This window comes from Triticum dicoccoides, chromosome 7A, assembly GCF_002162155.2.
Source record: "Triticum dicoccoides isolate Atlit2015 ecotype Zavitan chromosome 7A, WEW_v2.0, whole genome shotgun sequence".
Classification (NCBI taxonomy): Eukaryota; Viridiplantae; Streptophyta; class Magnoliopsida; order Poales; family Poaceae; genus Triticum; species Triticum dicoccoides.
In genome coordinates, this window is record NC_041392.1 from 686,025,291 (window position 1) to 686,033,299 (window position 8,009).

An 8,009-nucleotide genomic window follows, 5' to 3' on the forward strand; every position below is an offset into this window, starting at 1 on the left:
AGATGTCAATAATGATGTCGTTAAATTGAAGCTATTTCTTTTTTCACTTGGAGATTGTGCTAAAGCTTGGTTTTCATCTTTGCCTAAGAATAGTATTGATTCATGGAACAAGTGCAAAGATGCTTTTATCTCTAAGTATTTTCCTTCCGTTAAGATCATCTCTCTTAGAAACGATATTATGAACTTTAAACAACTTGATCATGAACATGTTGCACAAGCTTGGGAGAGAATGAAATTAATGATACGTAATTGCCCTACTCATGGTTTGAATTTGTGGATGATCATACAAAATTTTTATGCCGGAAAGAATTTTGCTTCTAGAAATCTTTTAGATTCGGCCGCGGGAGGCACTTTTATGGAAATCACTTTAGGAGATGCTACTAAACTCCTAGATAATATTATGGTTAATTATTCTCAATGGCATACTGAAAGATCTTCTAATAAAAAAATGCATGCGATAGAAGAAATTATTTGCTACTAAGAGTGTTTCTTCTGATTCTAATGATATGCCATTGTCTACTTTGATTGAGAATAACAATGAATCTATGGATGTGAATTTTGTTGGTAGGAATAATTTTGGTAACACCGCTTATAGAGGGAATTTTAATCCTAGGCCATATCTATCTATCTATCTATCTATCTATCTATCTATATCTATCTATCTTCTATACCTATACTAATTACAGACTCCCTAGAAATTACCATGTTAATCAGAAATTACGAACCGTTTATCTGGTTGGGCCGAATTATTATGGTGTAGATTAACCCATCTAAAATAGAAACAAGAAAAAAATCTAGAAATTACCATGTTAATTAGAAATTATGACCCCTTTATCTGGTGGGGCCGAATTATTACGATGTAGATTAACCCATCTAAAATAGAAACAAGAAAAAAATGAACGAGCATATGTCAATTAAAAGATGATTGGGAAGGCTCATAGTGCTTTCAAGTGCAGTTATTTTTTTTGAAAGGCTTTCACGTGAAGTTGGGAAAAGAGCAGCCAAAAGAAAAAAAACTAGAAACCAAAAGTTATACCATTAGCTTTTCTTCAATTACAGACTCCCTAGAAATTACCATGTTAATCCGAAATTATGAGTCGTTTATCTGATGGGGCCGAATTATTACGGTGTAGATTAACCATCTAAAATAGAAACAAGAAAAAAAAATGAACCAGCATATGCCAATTAAAAGGTGATTGGAAAGGCTCATAGTGCTTTCACGTGCAGTTATTTTTTTTTGAAAGGCTTTTACGTGAAGTTGGGAAAAGAGCAGCCAAAAGAAAAAAAAATAGAAACCAAAAGTTATACGATTAGCTTTTCTTCTTTTAAAAGAAGCCAAATGAGTTTAATCTCTATCTAATATCGCATCACGGTTATTGATAACAGTTAAAATAAAAATATAAAAATGTTTGAAAAGGCACCTATGCTTTCACGTACGGGAGGAGGAATAGGCACAGGAAAAAAAGTGGCTTCTTGGTATAGAAGAAATATACAAATCCAATCTCGCTAACAGAAAGAAAAAATGAATCCAGTTGCCTGGTGGCCAGGGGCTCCTCTCCTTCCTCAAGCCTCTCCCGTTCATGGTGACTTCTTATGATCTGACGAGCCTCGCGTGTTATTCTCTCCTTCCGTGTGCCCCTAATCTCGCTGTTTCTCTTTCTTCCCAATAGCAACCAGGCGAGCTACATGTTTGTACGATTTAAACGCTGACATGAAGATAATCAGTAGGCGTCGGTCACCCCATACTATGCTTCAGATCGGTTCCTCACCTAAACACTACCATCATTATGGGAAAACACTGATGTGATCTCCTTTCTGGGAAAAGAGAAAAAGTCAACCACGCACGGCAAGTAAAATCCACCGGGTAATGCCGATCTCTAATCAAGGTTCGTGGATTTCTTAAACTTTGCTATCGTTTCGAGAATTCTACTCATATATTCATCTAATTTCGAATTCTATGTAATATAAATTTAATATTTTGAAAGATCTTTTTTGGCAGATTCTAGATCGCCATCTCTCTGGAGCATGTATTGCGTGGCCTAGCAGCAACAGCTCATCGTCATCTCTCATATCTCATCCGTGGAAGCATGTATGGATGTGTTCAAGTGATGGATGCGTGTCTCAAGCCCTCCAACTACCATCAGAATCTCTATAACAAGCATAACAACGTGGTTAGGTCTCACGAAATCAGGTGATCTGAAAATAACTGCTTGTATCAGTGGAAGGCATGTGACATCTTGCCAAGATAAACTGTCAACTACCGAGCAAAGGAAGCTTTCTAGGAATTCATAGGGTGGCCAGTGGACTGCTACCTTAATTTTTTTCCTCTCGAGTTCTAATGTACGTATGCATTCTCTATTCTTAGAGATACATTGTTCTCAACTTGCAAGCTGAATGCGCTTTGAAATTGACTGAAAATACTTGGAAATAGAATTCTATTTGCTAAAAAATTGCTAAATTTCTTCAGTAGTTTTAGTTTTTTCTACATCGGTACTAGAATACCATCATTGTTTTAGTTATGTTCTTTGTAAGTTTACCAGTGGTTTAGATGATAATTGAGAACAGTCTCAATGGTAGAAATTGAATCACCATTTGTACTACTTAGGATACAAGATTTTGAACATAACAATTTATTTTCTTTTCAGTATAGGCTGCTCGCCCATAAAAGTTTCTTTGATTCAGTTAATTATTTCTCTGCTGCTACACTTATATATTAGGCTTCAGATTTTCTAGATTTCTGCAGGTTATCGGACAAGTTATTTAACCCATTCATCTAATTACAACTTCGCAAGTTTACAAAAAACAATGTCGAGACAAATTGTCGAGTGCCGAGCAAAGGGAGTTTTGAAGCATATTCATATGGTGGCCACTGGACTATATTTATTTTTTCGATGGGAGTTCAAATGTATGTGTCCATTGCCTATTATATTATTGTTACTGTGTTCCCAGGTTACAAACTGAATGTGCTTTCAAATTGGAAACCCAATGCGACTTGAAAAACTTCTAAATAGACTTTTATTTGCTAAATTTTTATTAGTTTTAGTTTTTTTTCAGCAACTATGGAATGCCACCATGTTTTAGTTGTGTTCTTTGTACATTTACCAGTGGTTCAGATGATAGTTCAGAACAATCTCAATGGTAGAGATTGAATCACTATTTGCACAATTTAGGACACAGGATTTTGAACATAGTTTTAGTTCTTTGATCCAGTTAATTATTTCTCAGCTGCCAGACGGATATATTAGGCTTCACATTTTGTAGATTTGTGCAGGTTGTCGTACAACTTATTTCATCCATTCATCTAATCACAACTTCGCATTCACAGAAAACATTGAGTCCCTTACAATCAGTTTGCCCCGAGGACAGATGTTGTTGTGATGTCTCAGGTAAATGAATGGATTCCCTAAAACATTGTGCGAATGAACTATATTGATTGCTAAGTGTATCCCGGAACTTCAAAAGCAAGAATTTGGCTGAACTGAGATTAATCCGAAGTGAAAAGAGAGATAAACACAGCTGCACAGCTGTGCTGCAACCTTCCCAAGTCTTCGGTTAATTGAGACAATGGATAGATATCCCTATGGTCATGTAATTCGTGCTGTCAATATGGTATATATCTCTTCGCAGTTCCACTGTGTCCTCTCCAAGTGTTTGATTAATTGAGACTATGGATTACGTGGCCAGTAGCTACTACATGGTTGATATTGCGCTTCGGGCTGAATGTGCAACCATACCCTAACATTTATGTGTATTCTCATATTTGCTTCTTTTGTGGGCTTTCTACGTCCTAGCGCAGGAGCGGTACGACCAGAACATGTTGCCAAGCTTTGCGCCCTACTACCTTAGTCACTGTTGTTGCATATCATATCAACCGCGCCAAGCCTATATAGCTACCAGATACTCTACGGCCCTTTTAATGGCATTGTCCCGACTAGCAATAGTTCAGTGACATGACCATCCAATCATCCAGTGACTGGATTTCTTCAAGATTTTCATCTGATGAAAAGCCTCCTCAGTGGTCGAGTTATCTTTGCCACATTGGTGCCATCATGTGTGATTAGCAACGATGGAGAGTACCCTATCTAGCCGACAATATCATGTGACTAACTTTTTTGGCAGCGGTGTTTACAAGATTTTTACCTGAGATGAATACGACGATATGCTTGAGTATTGTGCATGCTTTCTATGCATGGTAGTGGTTGAATTTTTAATTTTGGAGCCAACTAGATTAGTGTCAAGCGATAGTGTATGCCCTCAATCATGCAAGTCAAAAAACTCATGCAAGTGATCGACCAAATGGAGGTTATTTTTACTAAGATGTGCATTGGGTATATGCAGTACATTACGACGTGTTTGAATTACATCTTCCGATATATTATATTTGTGTCTATGGGAATGCAATTAATTGTAAATTTTGTACGTGGGTAACGAGTACCTTGGGTGATAGAACTTATTTATCCATCACTATTTTCCTTTAGCATAGCTATATTTTCCTGTAGTGGTGTGTTGCATGGCTAATGTTTCTAATATCTAAGATGTCTCCATTGTCTTGGTTCTTGGCTCCATGGAACCTTTTCTGCAGCCAAGGCATTATTTCGTTTAACTTGCAACCGTATAGCTCTAAAGAAATAAAATTGACATAATGTTTCACTCTGATCATATAATGGTTGATTATGTTTTTCAGTGGAACCGACCGTCGACATGTAAATCATCTTTTAGTTACCGTACTATTTAAAAGAAATAGGTGCATTACTTTGTATTATTAACCTTCTATTGGAAATCAACTTCTGCATGTCTGATAGATACTGATGTTTTGTTACCAGCGTTTATAAATTATTCATTTTGCAACTATACGTGTTGAATTGTATATTTTGGCATATATCTTTTACTCTTTGCTTATTGACTAAAGAACTACCAAACTTATCAGCTTTTAGTCGTTATAAGATTAAGGAACTCATTAATTAACTATTTAGTTGTTTTCATTTTTGAAACACCATGGCATATTTATAATATATTGGATGACAAATGGTCATATATCAACTCTGTACTTACATATGTGGGAGAAGTACAAGGAAGGCTAATTAATTGTCACGGAGCGTCTTTCATATACTATACATGATATTTTGTGTAAGTCAAATACACTATCTATTGATAAATTGAAGGCGTTTCGAAAATAGCTCAGTTACAACATTTCACTTTTGTCTTTAAGGCTTATATCATAGGGTAAAAAGTCACAATAACACTAAGATATTGTGCAACTCTTTTCTATGAATATTTTATGATAACGAAAGAAGAAAATATAACATAAGCCTATATATTAATATAGTCAAAACTGGAGAAGTTTGTTCGCAAACTTTTCAGGACCACACCATCCATTTACAGCCACATGCTGCACAAAATACTACGATTCCACATTCAAAATCACAAAAGTGCATTAGCATACATGTCACAAATATTTTAGGCAAAAAACAATTCTCCAAATGCTTTTTGTTAAAACATATTTTGAGATATTTACATGTATGAGATGTCACGTCGCTATGTTTAAAACAATAATTAGTGTATTTGGCAGCTCTACATCCTCCACGAATAACAAAAACAAACATATGTGCAAGGAAATAACAATGCGTTCCTGACATGACTGTATCTAGCCTTGCCAACCTATATGATGTGGCACACACAGGAAATAACAGTGTGTAAGGAAATAACAGTATATGAAATCCCGTGTTTTTAACCTATATTATTGAGCACACATCCAAGCAAAATCACAAATCAATGTATGGTCATAACATAGACAACAAGACAAAATGAAATAACTAGCCCGTGGGAATGCACGGGTTGACGACTAGTCCTAGTAATCCTTCTAATAATTATGGGAATTCCTACACAACTCTTATGGAAATTATAATAAGATGCCCTCTGAATTTGAGACTAGTGTTAAAGAGTTTATGAATTCACAAAAAAAAATTAATGCTTTGCTTGAGGAGAAATTGCTTAAAGTTGATGATTTTGCTAGAAACGTTGATAGAATTTCTCTTGAGATTGATTCTTTAAAGCTTAGATCTATTCCTCCTAAGCATGATATCAATGAGTCTCTCAAAGCCATGATAATTTCCATTGATGAGTGCAATAAAAGAACCGCTAGGATGCGTGCTTCCTAAGATGCCTTTATTAAAGCGTGTTCTTCCAATACCTATGAAAATCAAGATGAAGATCTAAAAGTTATTGATGTGTCTCCTATTAAATCTTTGTTTTGCAATATGAATCTTGATGAAACTGAATATGATCTTCCTTTACCTAGAAGGCGTTCTAAAAATTCGGAGTATTTAGATCTTAATGATGAAATTGATGAAAGTGGGATTGAAAGAAATAAAAACCTAGATGTTGCTAAACCCACTATATTGGATTTCAAGGAATTTAATTATGAAAGTTGCTCTTTAACTGATTGTATTTCCTTGTTGCAATCCGTGCTAAATTCTCCACATGCTTATAGTCAAAATAAAGCCTTCACCGAACATATTGTTGATGCCTTGATGCAATCTTATGAAGAAAAACTTGAGTTGAAAGTTTCTATCCCTAGAAAACTCTATGATGAGTGGGAACCAACTATAAAAATTAAAATTAAAGATCATGAGTTTTATACTTTGTGTGATTTGGGTGCTAGTGTCTCTACTATTCCCAAGACTTTGTGTGATTTACTAGATTTCCGTAATTTTGATGATTGCTCTCTAAACTTGCATATTGCGTATTCCACTATTAAGAAACCTATGGGAAGGATTAATGATGTTTTTATTGTTGCAAATAGGAATTATGTGCCCGTAGATTTCATTGTTCTTGATATAGATTGCAATCCTTCTTGCCCTATTATTCTTGGTAGACCTTTCCTTAGAACGGTTGGTGCGATTATTGATATGAAGGAAGGGAATATTAGATTTTAATTTCCATTAAAAAAGGGCATGGAACACTTTCCTAGAAATAAATAAAATTTCCATATGAAACTATCATGAGAGCCACTTATGGATTGCCTACCAAAGTTGGCAATACCTAGATCTATCCTCGCTTTTATGCCTAGCTAGGGGCGTTAAATGATAGCTTGTTGGGAGGCAACCCAATTTTATTTTTATTCCTTACTTTTTGCTCCTGCTTAGTAATAAATAAATTATTTAGCCTCTGTTTTGGTTGTGTTTTTTGTGTTTAATTATTGTTTGTGCCAAGTAGAACCGTTGGGAAGACTTGGGGAAAGTCTTGTTGAACTTGCTGTAAAACCAGAAACTTTAGCGCTCACAAGAAATGCTGTTATTTTTATTTGAAGAGTGATACTTAGTTAATTCTTTTTGCAGACGATTAATAGATAAATTCATCACGTCAAGAAATTTATTTTAGAATTTTTGGGGTTCCAGATCTTGCGCTAGCTACAGATTACTACAGACTGTTCTGTTTTTGACAGATTCTGTTTTTCCTGTGTTGTTTGCTTATTTTGATGAATCTATGGCTAGTAAAATAGTTTATAATCCATAGAGAAGTTTGAATACAGTAGGTTTAACACCAATACAAATAAAGAATGAGTTCATTACAGTACCTTTAAGTGGTCTTTTGTTTTCTTTCGCTAACAGAGCTCACGAGTTTTCTATTTTGAGTTTTGTGTTGTGAAGTTTTCATGTTTTGGGTGAATTCTTTTGATGGATCATGGAACAAGGAGTGGCAAGAGCTTAAGCTTGGGGATGCCCATGGAACCCCCAAGATAATCCAAGGACACCAAAAATTCAAAGCTTGGGGATGCCCCGGAAGGCATCCCCTCTTTCGTCCACTTCCATGGGTAATTTACTTGGAGCTATATTTTTATTCACCAACATGATATGTATTTTGCTTGGAGCGTCTTGTATTATTTGTGTCTTTGTGTCTTAGTATGCCACAATCATCCTTGCTGTACACACCTTTTGAGAGAGCCATACATTAATTAAAATTTGATAGAATACTCTATGTGCTTCACTTATATCTTTTGAGCTAGATAA